Genomic DNA, 19179 nt, shown 5'->3' on the forward strand with positions numbered 1-19179 from the left:
GTGGGGTTTTATAAGCTAATGGGGTGGTTTTAAGGGAAATTGGGATCTTCCTAAGGGTTCCTCAGAACCTGAGGGTCAGGTGTAGTCTAAGGATTGTTTTGGGTGCAAAAGCATTTCTGGTTGTCATGTCACACAGCTTGCAGCAGTTCAGGTCTTGTAAGATTTGGACAACTTTACAAGTGATGAATAGAGATGAAGTTGCAGCGTGACCTGGTCAGGACAGATTTGGATGAGTGACACTGTCTTCAGGCAGTTCTGGGGCTTGATGGCTGGAAACATTTGTGCCTTTGGCTTAGAGTTGTCTGTAAACATTGTGGCTCTGAACAAGGGTGCTGGTGTCACAGTGCAGATGTGTCCCAGCTTACAGGTTCCTCAGAAAGCAGGGCAGGAGTTTTTGGGAGAGGCAAAGTTGATGATCTTTTTGTCAATGAGAATTCACTGGGGGGAAAAAAAGTAAGAACAGAAACCTGGGGGGTAGAGGGAGTGTCAGTTGTGGGATCCCAGAACAAAAACCCTGCCAGAATGGGGAAAATGGCTTCAGGGAAAGAGCCAGAGCCCTGGGGAGGTTATTTTGTGTGTAGAGGAGACAAAGGACTTAAAAGGAGCCCTTGCTGCAAGCAAGAGTAATGGACAGGTTTTTAAATGAAACAAGTTGAGAAACACCCATTAAGTATTTATGGGAGTGAGTTGAAATTATGAAACTGGAATATGTTCCAGCTGGTGAGCTGTTCCAGGAATGGGCTGGCAATGGCAGAGTGAGTGCTGAGGTATGATATTAAAGCTACCAGTGCATGGCCTAAAATCAGAGAGAACATTGTCCTCTTGGCGTGAAAGCTACAGCAAGGAGAGAGCTGGCTGTGAGTTGGCTCTTGTGAGTCACATCCCTCTCTGAAAAGCTTGAACTTTAGCTCAAGAATGAATGCAAAAGCAAAGGGCTTTTCCTGCTCTGACTGCTTTTGTGCAGTCACAGCTGAGATGAACCTGTGAAGACGCTGACTTCTGTTGCTAGTGATTGGATTAGGAGGGATGAAGTGACCTGTCCAACTGTATTGAGGAAGCTGGCAGCCTGCATCTCTTGGAGCAGGACGTGCTTGGCTTGTCTAGGGAGACAATGCAACGTTGCTACTAGTGTGGTAAAGCTGGGAAAACATGGCAGCTCTCAGCTGTTTTACCTGGTAACACGTGTGGAAGTCGTGGAGTCTTCCATTTCCTTCAGTGTGACAGGGAAGTCCACGTGCTTTTGCCTTGTGCATTTCAGATCTGAAGTGAAAATTACTCCAGATCCCATCTGCTGCTGCTCAGAGGAAGATGCTGAAACGATACATGCATGAGTACTCTGTAATGCTAGTGTGGCACGTTGAAAACAGCCACAGAGCAATCAGTCTGCATCATGCTGTGTGCTTGGTTGGGGCACAAAGCTGGCAAGCTTCATTACCTGGAGATGTGTTCTTGATGGTGATGAGGCTCAGTGCTCCCCTGTTCAACAGCAGCCCTTCTGCAGGGCATGAGCTGCCCCATGTCTGCAGTGCCTCTGGCAGCAGGGTGTGTGCACATTACAGTTTGAAGTAGAGCAGGGGGAAAGCAGAGGGACAAAGAGGGAGCTGCTTTCACATCTTGGATGTCCCTACAGCAGCTGGTGTCTAGAACAACAGTAGTCTGCTGCTGCATGGACAGGAGGCTTGCAGCTTCAGCAGGGGAGTGCCAGGGGAGGTATTTGGCTGCAGAAGTGCAAGGTGAAAGTGTAGGTAATAGATGTGAGACCTGTTGAGTGCAGGTTTTACAGGAGGTAGGAATTCTAGCATCCTCTGCAATGGGGCCTTCAAAAGGTGATACTGATATTGTCTTCAAGGAGATGACTTTGTCTCCTTCTAGGAGTACTGGACTGTTGGCAGCTTCCTCTGATCTGGAGCTCAACAGAGTTGTGTCTCACTCTGATTCATGGGAATTTGACAACTGTGTGTACTCATCTCAGCTCTTCAGTCTGACACTCTCAAGCTGTTGGAGGTTTTTCTGGAGGTGCTGTGTTGATATCTTCCACACATACAAGGAGTGGGTGTGATGCACTCAGAAAACATGAGACCTCTGTGCTCATGCATATTTTTTGCTTGAGATGTCTGAGGCAGAGTTACAGTGTTCCAGCAGCCTCCTCCCAGCCTCAGGCTGTCAAGTCTCTCGCATCCTACTGCTGCTAAAAGGTAAAGAAAAGCAGGGGGCATTTAGCTAGTGACATGCTGTGATAAGAGGGAGTTGTCTGGTAAAAGCAATAACTTGCAGGAGGTTAGGGTGGAGGGAGAGCAGCCTCTGAAGAAAGGGTAGCAGGGTTCTCCCAGGGTTTCAGATGCAGGTACTTCCCTCACCCTCCACAGGTACATTAATTTGGGCAGCTTTGAAGGATCCTGTTGATCATGTGCTATTTTCTCCTCTCTTCCAAATGAGAGCACAAAGAGCACAGGCCCCTGTGCACAGGAGAGGGCTCCTCCCCAGTTGCTGCCCTGTGTTACCCACAAACAGGGGGCTACTGATGGGAAGGGCAGACACTTCCTCACCCCTCCAAGGGAGTCCTTGAGGAAAGAGGAATACTTTGCACTCAGCTGGGGCAAATCCTTCAACAGAAAGGATGAACACTTGCTGCCTGTGAGAGGCAGGAGCAGGGTGGCTGCAGGAGCTGGCAGCAGGGTCCTGGCACTGCTGGCCCTTCCCAGGGTGACTGAAGCTTCAGAAGGCTCTTGGAGGCTGGGAGTGCTTTTTCTCTGCACAGCACATCAAAAGAGCTTTCACCTTCTTATTTCTTAGCATCTGAGCTTTTGATTTTGCTGTGGGAGATGCTGTTGGGAAAAGACTTTTTCAGCTGTGGCTGACCAAAACTTGCTATCTTGAGAAAGGGCTGCTTTGAGACCTGTGCTAGGAACAATTTCTTCCCCATTAGGGTTATCAAGCCCTGTCCCTGGCTGCTCAGGGCTGTGGTGGAGTCCCCAGCCCTGGAGGGATTCCAAAGCTGTGCAACTGTGGCTAAGGGCTGTGTGTTAGTGGTAGCTGTGGCAGTGCTGGGGGGAATGGTTGGATTCTGTCTGAAAGGTCTTTCCCAACCTAAACGGTTCTGCAGTTCCATGATTCTGTCAGTGACAGGGGAGAGTGCTCTGTTCCATGGGACAGAGGAGATGCTCCCTGCCAGGGAGGGCTCTGTGCTGCTCACAAGCCCCTATCCAAAGGATGTATCAGGCTGAAGGGTAAGGGGGAGGACACATGTGACAGTGCATGGGAGAACTTCAGGGGAGTATTAATTGCAAATGTTAGGAGAATATTCCATCTGCTTGTATTAGAGCTGTGAACTTTGGGGATAAAGGAAGGGTGATGGCAGAGCTTAGAAGTTACTGGTCCTTCAGCAGATCACCTGCTTGAGATTGCACATGTCTGTCTTGTTCCACTGTATAGATGCTTCTTCTGAATCTCCCCCCAGTCAAGGCTGTCTGCAGGCATCCACTGCTGTCCTTGCCAGAGATGTGACCTTGGAAGGCTGAAGTGAGCTTATTTAACCCCCTCACTACACGGGTGCAGCCCCCATGCCCCTGATCCACACACAGCTCTGGCTGGCTGATGCTTTGTGGCATCTGGTAGAGCGTGTGATTTAAACACTTCCCAGGTCACCTTTGCAATATCTCAAATGCAATTGATGGGGAATCCAGGGACACATTTTGAAGTAAATTACATGGAACAAATAAACCAATCTGCTTCTAAAGTGCTCTTGTGCCTTTGAAAACACTGACACTGACTGTCTGCAGGGGTTTTTAAGGGTATTTTTATTCATTCTAATTGAGTTGACCTTAAAGAAACAAAAAGGCAACAGCTGAACAACAAAGCCTCCCCCAGTGGTGTGTCTGCTGAGGAGATGTCTGTTCCTGATCTCAGCCAGCCACTGTGGGAAGGACACTGCAATTGCTCTCTTCAGGGGCTGCTTCTTCACCATTCTGGTCATCACAACCATCATGTGCTGCTCCTTGTCTTCCCACCTTCTGAGTCTAATGATGCTCTCTGGGGCAGAAAGCGCCACCACTCAGTGCCACACGTGCTTCTTGCTGGTGTTTCTTGGGATTAGGCTGAATTCATAGCAGCAGCTTTGCAGTGTGGGGCTGTGTTCCAAGTGTTTCCCACTGCCTTAGTGATGATCTGCCTGTGTGCCCTCAGATCACCTGGGTGTACAAGTTTGTCTGCCTCAAGCCTGATGCTGTCATGGTGTTTGTCAGACTGGCTGGAACAGGCAAGCCCGAGCTCACGCTGCCTTTGTGGGTTTTGTGCCAGCTGTGGGTAACAGATGGTACCTGCTCTGGCATAACCTCTTCTCTGCAATCAGATCAAGCTAGGCTGAGGACAGAGGTTACCTGATCTGGCACAGAGCCTGCCAGGACAAAGTTGATGTGCCAATACTGCTGGAATGTGTTGGAACTGCCTCGAGGAGTTTATCCTGGATCAGCACTTCTGGGCTGCATGTTTACAGTGTGTTTGCACCCTGTGTCAAGCACCTGAGAGCTCAAAAGGGTGTTTGAGCTCAAAAGCTCAAACAGAGGGTCCCCAGTACAGTCCATCTCTGCCTGTTGTGCTGCAAGCTGATTTTAACCCTGTTCTCTTCTTGAAGCTGGGTGAGACTTGGAGATGACACTTTCTCCTGTGCAGGTCTGGGTTTGGCCATGTAGTTTTCCAGATGACTGTTATGGTGATGGGGCCAGGAGGAGGTTGGCAAGAGGGAGCAGAAAGGCTGGGCGGTTTTCTAGGCAAGATAAAGAGCTAGAAGGGGCTGTAGACTGACTAACAAAACTGCTATTTCAGCAGGAGCCTGCTGTACTGTTCAGGGGAGAAGGCATCTTGCTTGTCATGTCAAGGTTCCTATCAGATGTGTCTCTGGAAGATGCATACATTCCCCTGTTAGTTTCAAATGCATATAATTGCAGTGTACTTGCAGAGCTTCTGCCTGTAGGCTCTGGCAGAGATGATGTTCTGCCCTGTGGCTCCGAGGTTTTTCATGCCAGCTGACTTTCCTAATTGGCAGCATTCACTCTGCACTGATATGGCAAGTCATAAACTGTATAACAAGTGTTGTGGGGGAGGGAGCACTGGTGAGAGGATCCTGGCTCTACCTTGACACAAAGCCTTTGCTCAAGAATGTACTTATCCTGCACATTCCCATCTCAGGCATGAGATGCTCTTGACTTTCTCTTGAAGTAGAGATGCCCAGGAGAGGCTAAAACTGCTGCAGATGGGGCTTTCCTTGGGCCAGGAGGAGGTGTGTTACTGTGTCAGCTGGCTGGCCTCATCAGGACTGTCCCACAGCATGTGTGGGACTGTTTTAACTGTCCTGAAATCCTGGGAACGTGCTCCAGGGAATAGAAGCAGGAATGAACATCAGAAATACTCTGGAGCTGGGCAGTAAGCAGAGAGCATCACATTCCTAGGTGGGCCAGCGTTTGGTGTGTGTAGTTTTGGGTCTAGATGTGGAACCTTCTGAGGCTCAGTACCAGGGAGATGATGGGTATTGAACTGCAGAGCATCCTGCTCTGCATCACTCCCAGATGAATCTTGTCTTTAGGACTGTGACCCATCTGCTCTCCTCTGGAGCAGGTCACCGCTCCCACAGAGAGGTTTCTGCAGCCTGGGCTGTTACTCTGTGCTGCCATCGAGCCCCTCATCTCATCTGCTACCCCAGCAAACCTGAGGGTTGTATGTTAATGCTGTTGGTAGAAGTGGAAAAGGGACATTTCTGTTAATTCATGGTGGGCTGTGGGAAGCTCACACGTTTCTTTGCTGAGTCTTGTGTGGGCACTTGCTCAGAGCATCCCATGTTTGCTGTGGAAATGTTGTGTGGTGTGGAGAGAACAAGGTGGAGAGTAAGTGGGAGATGCATTCTTTTAAAAGGAATAAGTAATTCTAGAACTTGTCTCAAAATGAGAGTGTCCATAAGCAAGCAAATGGGGAAAGAAGGACTCCTGAATGATTAAGCTTAGGGGAAGGCATTGCAATTCATTCCAATTTAAAGGCAGTTTGCTCTCTGCTGATATTGTGTGTCATTGAAAAAGAAGGGGTGGTTGTGCCCTGTCTTGGCAGGAGCAGAGCTGCACAGGCCTGTGGGCAGCCTTGTGCTTTGCCTTTGCTCATAGAATCATAGAATGGTAGGGGTTGGAAGGAACCTTTAGAGACCATTTGCATGCCCTTAACAGCTGAATTGTTCATACCATTGACTCCCACAAACCCTGGAAATACTGCTGGGAGGCTCTTGAGGCTGAAGGCTCCAGTTCTGTTCAATAAGCTCCTTCAAGCTCTGATTAAGCTTCCCTCACCCTGCTGCATGTGCAGTTGTCATTTGTATGTTTCATGTGGTTCCCTTTGTCTGCACAGGGAGGCACTTAGCAGGCATGGTTCCTAGGACCTTTGCCAGTGCAGGTAGCTTGTGCAGGCTCCTGCTGGGGTTTGGAGTTTGGCCTGCCTGGCAATGTGATGATCTCCCTTGCAGCAGGAGCAGGTTGGATGCCTTTGACAGCTGCTCTCAGGAAGAGGTTGTTCCACTAAGCCTTGCTGCTTGCGTGGCTCTGGTGCTCATGGCTTCTGGCCTTCATGAGCTGGTTCATGGCCAGCTTTGCACCTGCTTTGGTCTCATACCAGTGGTGGTGTCCCTCAGCATGGATGCTGTTTGTATTCTCAGTGCCTCTGTGCTTCTGAAGGGCAGTCCAGCACTCTTTGAGTGGTGAGGCTCTTCCAGACTCGTGGAGCTTTGTTCTCCCTGGGCACTGGCAGCGACTCAAGCTCATTGTGAGCATCAACAACCTGCTGTCTGTTAACTCCTCTTGATCCCCAGGCTGATCTGTGAAGGGCTGTGCCAGGAGCAATCTGGTACAGGCACTGTAAAGCCTGCTCTCTCTTCTCTCATGGGTTCTTCATGCTGCCTTTTCCATCCCAGGTGGGTAACTCCCTGGAGTGTGGCATCAGGTGCCTTCTGGCAGCACAGCTGAGACTCACCCCTGTCCTTTGCTGGGAGGATCAGGCACCTAAACCAGCTCCTGGGGCAGCCTCACACAGCCTGCTGGGTTGAAGCCCTGCCTGGTGCTGCTCTTTCCCATTTATCTCCCTCACATCAACTGTTCTTTGAAACTCTGAAGTGTTACCTGAGGACTGGACTCAATGCTTGTTCTGCTGCTGTCACTGTGGGTATTGCTGGGTGGGTTCTGCTGCTGTCACTGTGGGTATTGCTGGGTGGATTCTGCTGCTGTCACTGTGGGTATTGCTGGATGGGTTCTGCTGCTGTCACTGTGGGTATTGCTGGGTGGGTTCTGCTGCTGTCACTGTGGGTATTGCTGGATGGGTTCTGCTGCTGTCACTGTGGGTATTGCTGGATGGGTTCTGCTGCTGTCACTGTGGGTATTGCTGGGTGGGTTCTGCTGCTGTCACTGTGGGTATTGCTGGGTGGGTTCTGCTGCTCACTGTGGGTATTGCTGGATGGGTTCTGCTGCTGTCACTGTGGGTATTGCTGGATGGATTCTGCTGCTGTCACTATGGGTATTGCTGGGTGGGTTCTGCTGCTCACTGTGAGTGTTGCTGGATGGGTTCTGATGCTGTCACTGTGGGTATTGCTGGATGGGTTCTGCTGCTCACTGTGGGTATTGCTGGATGGGTTCTGCTGCTCACTGTGGGTATTGCTGGATGGGTTCTGCTGCTCACTGTGGGTATTGCTGGATGGGTTCTGCTGCTGTCACTGTGGGTATTGCTGGATGGGTTCTGCTGCTGTCACTGTGGGTATTGCTGGATGGGTTCTGATGCTGTCACTGTGGGTATTGCTGGATGGGTTCTGCTGTTGTCACTGTGGGTATTGCTGGATGGGTTCTGCTGCTGTCACTGTGGGTATTGCTGGATGGGTTCTGCTGCTGTCACTGTGGGTATTGCTGGATGGGTTCTGCTGCTCACTGTGGGTATTGCTGGATGGGTTCTGCTGCTGTCACTGTGGGTATTGCTGGATGGGTTCTGCTGCTGTCACTGTGGGTATTGCTGGATGGGTTCTGCTGCTGTCACTGTGGGTATTGCTGGATGGGTTCTGCTGTTGTCACTGTGGGTATTGCTGGATGGGTTCTGCTGTTGTCACTGTGGGTATTGCTGGGTGGGTTCTGCTGCTCACTGTGAGTGTTGCTGGATGGGTTCTGCTGCTGTCACTGTGGGTATTGCTGGATGGGTTCTGCTGCTGTCACTGTGGGTATTGCTGGATGGGTTCTGCTGCTGTCACTGTGGGTATTGCTGGGTGGGTTCTGCTGCTCACTGTGGGTATTGCTGGATGGGTTCTGCTGCTCACTGTGGGTATTGCTGGATGGGTTCTGCTGCTGTCACTGTGGGTATTGCTGGATGGGTTCTGATGCTGTCACTGTGGGTATTGCTGGATGGGTTCTGCTGTTGTCACTGTGGGTATTGCTGGATGGGTTCTGCTGCTGTCACTGTGGGTATTGCTGGATGGGTTCTGCTGCTGTCACTGTGGGTATTGCTGGATGGGTTCTGCTGCTCACTGTGGGTATTGCTGGATGGGTTCTGCTGCTCACTGTGGGTATTGCTGGATGGGTTCTGCTGCTGTCACTGTGGGTATTGCTGGATGGGTTCTGCTGCTGTCACTGTGGGTATTGCTGGATGGGTTCTGCTGCTGTCACTGTGGGTATTGCTGGATGGGTTCTGATGCTGTCACTGTGGGTATTGCTGGATGGGTTCTGATGCTGTCACTGTGGGTATTGCTGGATGGGTTCTGCTGTTGTCACTGTGGGTATTGCTGGATGGGTTCTGCTGTTGTCACTGTGGGTATTGCTGGGTGGGTTCTGCTGCTCACTGTGAGTGTTGCTGGATGGGTTCTGCTGCTGTCACTGTGGGTATTGCTGGATGGGTTCTGCTGCTGTCACTGTGGGTATTGCTGGATGGGTTCTGCTGCTGTCACTATGGGTATTGCTGGATGGGTTCTGCTGTCACTGTGGCTATTGCTGGATGGATTCTGCAGCTGTCACTGTGGGTATTGCTGGATGGGTTCTGCTGCTGTCACTGTGGGTATTGCTGGGTGGGCTGGGCAACTGAAAAAAAAGGGATTGGAAGAAAACCCCAGCCCCAAAGCTGAGCTGATGAGAACAGCCAGGCTCTGTAACGTGCTCTGGAACGTGGTGAGCAGCAGATGGCTCTGTGCTCTGTGCAGCAGCCCATCCCCTCCCCACCACGGAACCACTACGTCATGTTGTTCAACAAGCCTCAGAACAGAGTATGTGAATGTGCCCTCGGCTCCCCTCCCTCCTCCCTCCCTCCCACCCCCGTGGTTTGTTGTTTCCCTCAGTAGCTCAGAGTCCTGCCTGCCTCTGATTGGAAACACCAGCCGTGGCTTCATTACAAGCTCCATGGCTTCCCCCTGCACTTAACATACCATACAAATTGTTTGCTCAGCTTTGGCATCTTGCCTCGGAGGAATTTGGGTTATTTGGAGGTTTGAAATCAGCTATTTGAGCCCCTCACAGGCTGTCAGCTGGTAGGAGACCTTCTCGCTGGCATCTCAGCCCTGTGCCAGGGATGCTCCGTCCTGGAGAGCCTGCAGTGGCCATGCCTGTGGAACTGAGGGCTGTCAGAACCAAACCCCAAAGCACTGCCCTGGGAAAGTTCATTTATAGGAAAGCAGGGAAATGAATGGCTGCTTCCAGCCACATGTTCCTCGTTTGCTTTTGATTGCTTTAACATGTCCTCACTGGAGCACGTTAGCGCCGGGGCTGCGGCTGCCAGCTGTACACCTGGCCCAAGCTGCAAACCAGCGCAGCCTGGCCTTTCATCTGCCCTGTTTTCTGTTAGGATTGGAACCCAGGATTGGCCCCACATCAGACAAAGGGTGAGCTGAAACCCGTCCTCGGAGCTGCTTTCTAGAGGAAGCCTTCCAGGGTTGTGTGTGGGGGGTTTGGGTTTGGATGGTTTTGCTCCTTTTGGAGCAGTTGTGTGGAGTTTCTGTGCTGGCAGAGGCTGGGAACCATTGTGTGCAATGTGGCAAGCAGAGCTGCAGGCAGCCAGGCCAGAGCCTATAAATCACTGCTTTAATTTCTTGGTTTATGAGTTCGTGTTGACTCCAGATCAATAGGAAAAAGGTGCATGGAGCCACCTCTTGTAATTAAAAGGCTGCTGTGATTAGGCTTCAGTGAGGGATGGGGAGAAGTGTGAAGAGGATGTGCCTGGAAGCAGATGCTGCTTTCCAGCGTGGGGTGTGCTGCTTCCCTCTGTGCTGTGCTCAGCCCTCGTGTTTTCTGGAGGCCAAGTGGAGAGACCCACGGGCTTTGCAGCACACTCACTCTATAGAGCTCCCTTCTAGCCTGCTTTGTGTCTGCATTCCCACATCCTGAGCCAGCAGACCTTGTTTCCCATAGAACAAACCCCTGCATTTAAGTGGCATCTTGTGCTTACTCTCAACTCGGGCCGCTTCTGTCTCACGCTGGACTTGGGTTGCTTTCCCCTCTCTGCTGAGGCTTCATCAGCATTTTGCACCTAACAGGTGCAGCAATATTTTTCTTTCCAAAGAATTTGCAGAAGGAATTGCACATCTGTCCCAAAGCCTTTGTGCTTTTGTGCTCATCGCCCTCAGACACAGCCCTAATGAAATGCAGATACTAAAACTGCAGCCTAGCTTATGTTCCATAATTCTTAAAGAGAATGACCCATCATATGATACTTGTTTGAAGTCTTAGTTAACCTTTAATCATTTGATGTTGAAGTCTGGCTTTGATTTTTGCTGCAGGGGGATGTGTTTTGCAAAGTCTTGGGGAAGGAAAGATGCCAGTGGCATGGCATTCCTCAGCCTGCCAGCAGTGGGCTGCCTTTGAAACCCTTTTAGGTGATAAAGGCTGTGAAATGGAGGCTTTTCCCACTTCCATGCTTGGGCACACCCAGCACTAGGATGGTAACTGAAATGCTGATGAAGCTAATGTGTGTGGTTGGGGGTGCAGGAGGGCCCTGGGGTGCAGGTCTCACACACAATTCCCTCAGTGCCAAGCTGTGCTGAGGAGATACCTGAGGAACCACTTGCAGGTGTTTAGAAAAGCACAACTAGAAATGTTAAACCTTCAGCACATTCCATGATGAAACCAGAGCCAAAAGCTCTTCAGAAGCATGTCTGCTTGTTTGTTTTTGCCTGATGGGAGGTGCTGGCAACTGGCAGAGCTGTGAGATAAGCCAGCCCTGGCTGTGCCAAAGAGCAAGGTGAAGAATTCCCCTTGCCTGCTCCCACCCCAGCACGTGCTGTGGGAGCAGGAGCCCGTGACTGGTCAAAGCTGCTGTGAGGAATCTGCCCTCCCCAGTGGGTCTGGCTGGGTGCTGGGCTTCCCCTCACAGTGGAAATCCTGGGGCTGTTTTGCTGCTTGTGCAAGGTGGGTGAGGAGCCAGGTGCCTGCATCAGCCCAGCCTTGCTGCACCCATCTCCAGGGTTCCTCCTGACCTCTCCATCCCTGTGCCAGTGGTTGCTTTTCACCTCAGCTCCCTCCCTGTAACTATCACATCTGTCTCCTCCTCCAAAGAATGAGACATAAACTGCCCTAGCTCCAGCCAAAACCTGGCAACTGCTGGTGAAGTGGCCTGTCAGCAGGGACTGCAACAGGCAGGGGTGTGAGTGAAATGCAGCTGGGGGAGGGAGGGACACGTGCCTCAGCCAGAGTTGGCAGCTCATCCCCTCCTGATGGCAGAGGCTGAGCTCTGGGGAGCAGGTAGAACTGTCCAAGGGGAGCATGGTGTGGGCCTGGGGTCCCTGGACTGTGGCAACATGCTGGGGTCCAAGTGTTGCCTGGAGGCTTGGCCATGGGCTGTGTGGCTGGGAGGTGGATCAGAGGGAGGATTATCAGGGATGTGCACTCCCCACAGTGCTTTCTTCTTGCTGTGGGTGAGTACTTGGCCTGTTCAGTTGCAGCTGGGACAGGAGAATACAGCATGGTGCTGGGGAGCATGCTGCCCTTGGTTTGGGGAATTTGGGTCTGATAAGTTGGTACATTCTTTCCCTCTGGTGGTGATGAAACCTCGTGGGGCACTTCTCATCCCTGACTCATAAACACTGTTGTGGACTTGCTTTGGCCTGTGAGCACTCCTGCTGAACCCTGGTGAGTGCTGGGCATGTGCCCAGGAGCACAGTCCTGTAAAGCTCCTGGAAGTCATCCTAAGCTCCCAAGCTTTGAGAATGTTTACTTCCCCCATGCTGAAGGAGCTGGGTCTGTGCTCACAGAGGACTGCTGTGTGCTGAGCTGGGAGAGAGGCTCAGCTTTTTGGACTCGCTGCAGGCAGGTTTTGGTTTGGTCCCCAAATCTCTCTTGGCTTCAGCTTTCTGCCTGTTTGCTGATGATAAAAGCACTGCCCTGTCTCCCCTGGGGCTGTGGGGAGGATAAACACACGAGCCACTGTGAGACATGGAATGTCACAGAAATGGGGGCTGGCTCATGCTGGAGCTCAGCTCCATCACTAAGCACCACGCTGCCCTTTGCAGAGATGCTCTGGGTAGTTTTGCTTCCCTAAATGAGCTCAGCAGAGGGATTCTCATGTTAATAGAGGGACTGGTACCTGCACACTGTGGCTTCTTTGTGCTGGCTTGGTTTGAGTTAGCTGCTGTGCTCTGCTTACACATGGTGCAGACGCTCCTGATGCTGCCCCTGGGTCTGGGGGCTGGGATGGGGGCTCTGGGGAGCTGATGCAGGGAAGCACGTGGAAAGGGAGCAGGGGTCTGTATTGAGGGTGTTCCTGAGTTCAGGGGAAGCTGTGTAGAGAATGTGCCACTTCAGCTGAGCGTGAGCCAGCGATGTGCACTCGTGGGCAAGAGGCCAGTGGCAGCCTGGGCTGGATTAAGAGTGTGGACAGCAGGGTGAGGGAGGTTGTGCTGCCCCTCTGCTCTGCCCTGCTGAGGCCTCATCTGGAGTCCTGTGGCCAGTGCTGGGCTCCCCAGCTCCAGAGGGACAGGGAACTGCTGGAGAGAGGCCAGGGCAGGGCCAGCAAGATGATCAAGGGGCTGGAGCATCTTCCTTGTGAGGAAAGGCTGTGGGACCTGGGGCTGTTCAGCCTGGAGAAGAGGAGGCTGAGCTCAGGGGCACCTCAGAAACACTGCTCAGCACCTGAAGGGTGGGTGTCAGCAGGATGGGGCCACACTTTTTTCCCTTGTGTCCAGTGACAGGACAAGATGCAATGGACAAAAGCTGGAACACACAAGTGCCACTGGAACATAAGGAGAAACTTCTTTACTGTGAGGTGAGGGAGCCCTGGCCCAGGCTGCCCAGGGAGGGTGTGGAGGCTCCTGCTCAGGAGGTTCCCAACCCCACCTGGACACGTTCCTGTGCCCCCTGAGCCAGGGGAACCTGCTGGAGCAGGGGCTGGGGCTGCAGCAGCTCTGCAGGGCCCTTCCAGCCCCCACCATTCTGTGATGCTAGGTGGAGAATATTCCCTTGAAGCAGGAGCAACACTGGAAACAACCCTGAGGTGTGGGAAAGGTCCCTTACATCTACCAAAGTAAATCTCTATAGCTCCTTCAGTCTTCTGCCTTGTGTCAGCTTCAGCAGCAGCGGGGTCTGGTCCTGGGCCCTGGCTGTGCAGTGAAAGGTAATGGATGCAGAGAAAGCAGCAAGGTTTGCTATTTAAGTGCCCTGTGAAGAAGAATATCTAGAGGAGGAGCACATCCACTATCAGCCCTGTGTGCCAGAGCTTGCACAGCAGCTCGGCCGCCGTCCCCTCTCGTGTTTTGGCTGCTCCATGTGCATCTCCCCTGGTTCTGAATATCCTTGAAGACATTTTCATTAATCTCTTAATCTGAGAGTGCTTAACACAATTTATAAAAGCCTAAGGATAGTCTGGCAGGCTATTAAATTACTCCTTCATTGAGAAAACAAGGATGTCTGGAGTGCAGCAGTGTACCTGCCATGGTTCATAGCTATCACAAGGCTGAAGTACTTGATCTCTTAATTTCCAGAGATGTCAGGCTGACTGTTTGTTTTCTTGTTAAAAGCACTTTGGTAAGAACTGAGGGTCAACTACAGACTCTAATAAAAGAAGTCCCTGGTCCCTCCTGCTGCAGGGGATGTCTGTTTCCAGCACAAGGCTGGTGTAAGAGCTCTGTTCACACTGGAACCAGTGGACCTTGCTGAGCTGGGCACAATCTCTTAGGGAGGTGTTGCTTTACAGAGCTGGGGCTCATCTTTCCTTTCTAAAGAAGTGAAAGCCTCTTGCCCTGTCCCCCCAGACCAGGGACTTTTCCTGCTGATGCCCAGGAGCAGCATCCTCGGGGGAAGCTGGGACCAAAGGGCTGCTGCGGGTGGCACTGGGTGAACTGGTGGTGGGTGGTACCCAACCAGCCTCTGTGGACTTGGCTTTCCTGGTCAAACCACGCTCAAGGGCTGTGCTGCTGCCATGCTGTGTGTGTGCACCTTCCAGATTCCTCTGCTGAATGCTTAGGATCAGGGCAGGTGTGGCAGAGGCAGGGACTGACTCCTGCCTGGCTTTGCACTAACCTCTGGTTGTAGTTTGTTTTCTGTGGCCAGCGCAGCTGGTGTCTGGGTGAGGCTGCAGGGGTGGCATTTTCCTTTCCAAGGCTGGTTTCTGGGGAGCCTGGGGTTTATTTTTCTTAGGTGATAACTTTACAGAGGAGACTTAATGACCACATGTTGCTGAAATACTGCAGAGAGTCCATCTGGAAGGGACCTGTGTCTGTGGGTAACAGCTGGCAGGCAACGACAGCAGAGGGAGCTGCCCCAGCAGAAGTGGAGAGGTTGACCTCTTTTCTCCCTGACAGGGCTGTTAGCTTTTTAGGATCAAAGCTTTTCACATTTGGTCCCTGTACTTGAAGAAGCTCAAGTGTTTCCACTGCAGACATTAGTGATTCTGGCTCTGTTCCCTGCCACCCATCCCAGATCCACTTTGCAAGCATTCTCCTTGAAACTCTAGTTTACAAAAATAAAACCTAGATTAAAGCCAGTACAGCTGCCCTGAGGTTTGAATTGATGCTGGTATGATGTGTTGCCAAAGAGAGAATTACCCAGGAGTGTGGATTAGAGCTGTTTGTCTCCAGGAAGACCCAGTCTTCAAAGCCAGGGAATTTTCCAGCTATAACTGGTGCATCTTTGAGGCTCTGGTGCCCTTCTCCATGGGTACCAGACTGTCAGCTATCTTGTTTTTATCTCTGCTTCTTCATCTCCTTTCCTCCTGGCTGGCTTGGTGTTCTCCCATGCTCTTGCTTTGGCTGCAGTCTGCTGGCCAGGCCTGCTCTCCAGCCTTCCCTCTCCCTGTCTCTCCCCAGCTGTAAAAACTTCAGTACTTCAAAAAAATATTTGCCTTCCTGTTGGGGGACAGGAGGTCACATCTTTCTGTTGTGTTTGCTTGTCCTAGGCAATCCACGCTCCTGCAGCACTGCTGCAGGTCCCAGCCTTCAAGGAAGGTTTAGAAAGCCCAGTTCTTAGCAGCTGCTGGGGCTGGGGAAAGAGGTGCTGCTGCTGCTGAGCTCTGGCAGGACTTGTCTGTGTAGTGCCAGGGCTTTGTTGGCATCTCGAGGCAGCAGTGCAGAGGCTCGTGTGTTGGCCTGTGTGCTGAGGCTTCAGAAGAGCAAAGGCTGGTGTTGAGCAAAGCACTGGGCAGGATGAGTTTTCCTCCACCCAATGCCCTGAGAGTGCACCCTGCCACTGGAAAGGGCTGCAGCAAATGGTGGTTGGTGCCCTCTGCCAGCTGCAGCCTCCCTGCAGCCTCCCTGCAGCCTCCCTGCAGCCTCCCTGCAGCCTCCCTGCAGCCTCCCTGCAGCCTCCCTGCAGCCTCCCTGCAGCCTCCCTGGGCTCCATGGTCCCAGGCAGGTCCATGTTCCCCAGTGAAGGTGGGGTGATGCTGCTTTCCCAGAGCTCCCCACACTCCCCCTCTGCAGGGAGGCTGCTGATGTGCTGCCCTGGCCCCAGAGCACGGGCTGGGCTGAGCATGGCTCTGCCACAGACCTGGCTGCCTCTCCTTTGGCTTGGATGGCTTCAGCCTTGACCAGAGCTGTGCCTGAGCGAGATGTGAGCTCCTCACCTGGCTCTTGAGCATCAGTTCTGTGTAGCTGGCAGATGGATAGCCTGCCTCAAATTGGGGTAGGGTTGTTCAGGAGCCATCTGACCATGTGCAGGGCAGAGACAAAGCAGAGTCATAGTACTGCAGAGTGAGAGAGACTTGAGAAAGCGAGAGATGGGGTCACCTGTCCCTGCCAGGGCTGATGGCCCTCAGCCTGTACTGTGTGTGAGCCAGGAGCTCGGGCTGTAGCCCCTGCCCAGGGACTGAAGGGCACAATGAGGAGCTTCCCAGGCTTGTGGGTGCTCAGCTCCTGGGGCTGGAGCTGAAATCCTGCAGGAGGTTTGGAGTCTGGCTTGGATTGAGGCTTCTTGTTGGTACCCAGTGCTGGTGCACCTCTAGGGCTCCAGCAGAAGCAGGCTTTGGGTGTCTGGCTGCAGCTTAGGCCAGGTCCTGTGTGTGGGGGGCTCTGGGTGGCACTGCCACACTCAGCAGGTCGTGTTCCTTCCTCTGAGCCCACGTCCCATCGCTGCCAGGCTGTGGAGCCTCGCCTCTGTCTCAGGGCAGCCTTTGTTCCCCAAGGACTCTCCATTCTTAGCTTTTACAGCCAGAACTCTCTGTGTCTGCAAGTGCTGCCTTTGAGGCAAGCCAAGGCTTCCCCAGGCAGTCTTTGGACAAGCGTGGGCTCTGACACGAAGCGTTCTCTGCCCCTGTCTCACCTGGGCTTCCCAGCATCTCTCTGTAAGCTGGGTTGGAAGGGGGGAAGAAGGCAGCAAGATAGCAGTGCCAGGGGAGTTCTGGATGGGCAGTCCCACTCTACCACCCACAGGTCACATCAAGCTGAAGCCATCAGAAGGGAACTGTGTGTGGTGGCTGAGGGGAAGGGAGCTGGTCCTGTGAGCAGGCTGGTGGGAAACAGTGGAGAGGAAAGTGCTGGGAGCTCTCTGGTGTGTTTTCAGAGAAGACATGGTTTGAGGCAGTGGTGGATGTTTTGATGGATTCAGGCTTTATTTATTAGCATTCCATTTCTGGCTTGTTTGTCCATCTCCCTAATGAGGGTCAGGGCTGTAAAACAGAAATAGCATCCGTGATGGGTCTCAGTCTCGCCTATTAAGCCTCCTAAGAAGCCAGCCTGGCACAGAGGAAGGGTGAGCCACCACACTCCCCTCTGCACACAGGATTCCTTCCAGCAAATGAGGACCTGCTTCCTTATGTGTCGAGACCCCAGGATGGTTTAATTTCTGTGTCAGTGCTAATTGATTGGAAGCAACAATTTTGCCAGACAAAGCTGTAAATTAGTTTCAAATGGGGGAAACAGGCCACCCACTGCCCAAATATCATATTGCAGTAACAACATTAAACACAGAGCAAACCATAACCCAGGGAAGGAAAACCCAAGTGAAACCAGATTTCCACTCATTCCCTTTCCCCAGGAAAGTGGAACCAGATGCTTTGTGGCTTTGATAATAAGAGAGACTGATTCTCTCAGATACAGCTTAAGCTGAGTATCACACAAAGGGATGGGCTGAGAAGCAAAACCTCACAGGCACGAATTGTGCCTCGGGAGACCGTCGGCATGTGAAAGCCTCCCAATAAAAACATTACAGGAGATTGTCTTCCTAATTGCAGCCCAGCCCAGCTTGCTGGGACAGCCCCTCTCATCGCCTGGTGCCCAGCCCCAGCGCTGCTCCCACAGCTCCTGGCCCGGCCCCGCGGCGCTGGGCGCAGCTCAGCCCCGCTCCCCGCCGCCAGCCGTGGCCTCCCCAGCCCCTGCACCCACAGCCTGGCTCTGGCAGGGCAAGAGGAGCTCTGAGGTTGGGCTACAGCTTGAGTTGCCTCGGTCTCAGCTCAGCAGGCTGTGAGCTGCCTCAGAGCCGTGTGCTGTGGCACTCGCTGGGCTCAGAGCCGCGTGGGCAGGGGCTGCTGCTGGGGTTCAGCCCCAAGCACTGAGCTCCACTGACAACAGCATCACAGCATGGTGGGGTTGGAAGGGACCTTCAGACCTCATCCAGCCCAACCCCCTGCTAAAGCAGGTCCCACCTCGATCAGGTCACACAGGAATGTGTGCAAGCAGGTTTGGAAACCTCTAAGATCCAAAGATCTCTTTTTGTCTCTTGTCTCCTTGTGAAGCAGAAGGAAGGAGCACATCCCCCAAGAGCCTTCTTCTGCCATGCCACAGAGCCCTGCCTGTGTTGTGCTGTGTGCTTTGTCCATGTTTCCTGCTGCAGCAGGGACAGTGGCAGCAGCAAATGCTGCAGAATGGGAGGAAAGTTCCCCCTGGGACATGAAAGCATGAGCAATTATCGATTGTCCTGTAACACCTAGTGCCTTGTTCCTGGGGCAGCACATTGGGCTGCTGGGGACAGATGAAAGGGAAAAGCTAGTGGGAATTGCTTGTGACTTCTGTGGAGTTGGGTTGTGGGCACAGAAAGCTGTCTCCTGCGGGAAGCCCTCCTTTCTGCAGGCTGCTGCCTCCTCACAAGTGGCTCAGAGTCGGGCTGGGAAGGGCCTGAGGGAAAGGTTTTCTACCTTTCTCCTTTCTTTTTGTTTTGGTTTTATGTTTGCTTTTGAAATATTACCTTTGCCCAAGCCAAGTCTTCCCACAGCTGCCTTGGGAATTGGCTTGGCAAGGGGGTGTTTGCTTGTGCTGGAGAGGAGTGGGTCTGCGGTGCAGCGAGTAGCGATGGAGCACAGACAACAAGCTCCTGCTGGCAGCTCTTGGGAAGCGTCACCTGCTGGTGCTGCGTTCTGGGGAGCTCTGTGGTGGTGTGCTGGGATGAGGGCTTTGAGAAACCATCAACAAATAACTGCAGCTTCCTTTTCTTTGCCTTGTGGTGAGGCAAGATGTGAGCCTGAGCAGCTGCCGGCGCTGCCGTCGTGATGCACGCCCCAGCCCCTGCAGGTCGCTGCTGGAGCGCTGGGCTGGGTTCTTGCTTCAGCCACAAGCGTCAGGTCTGACATCCAAATGCACAGCAGGAGGTGTGCAGACCTGCAGGTGTGTGTCTGCTGGGGTTCTCCTGGTTGCAGGGGCAGGGAGGTTCTTTCTCCTCTTGGAGTCGGTGGAGGGAAGCGGAGCTGTACCTGTGTGTGGATGGGTTGAGCTTACAGCCCCACAGTGGATGGGGCTGGGGGGAGGTTGGCTAACTCAACCCTCAAACAGAGGGA

Source organism: Colius striatus, chromosome 7 (genome assembly GCF_028858725.1).
Source record: "Colius striatus isolate bColStr4 chromosome 7, bColStr4.1.hap1, whole genome shotgun sequence".
NCBI lineage: Eukaryota > Metazoa > Chordata > Aves > Coliiformes > Coliidae > Colius > Colius striatus.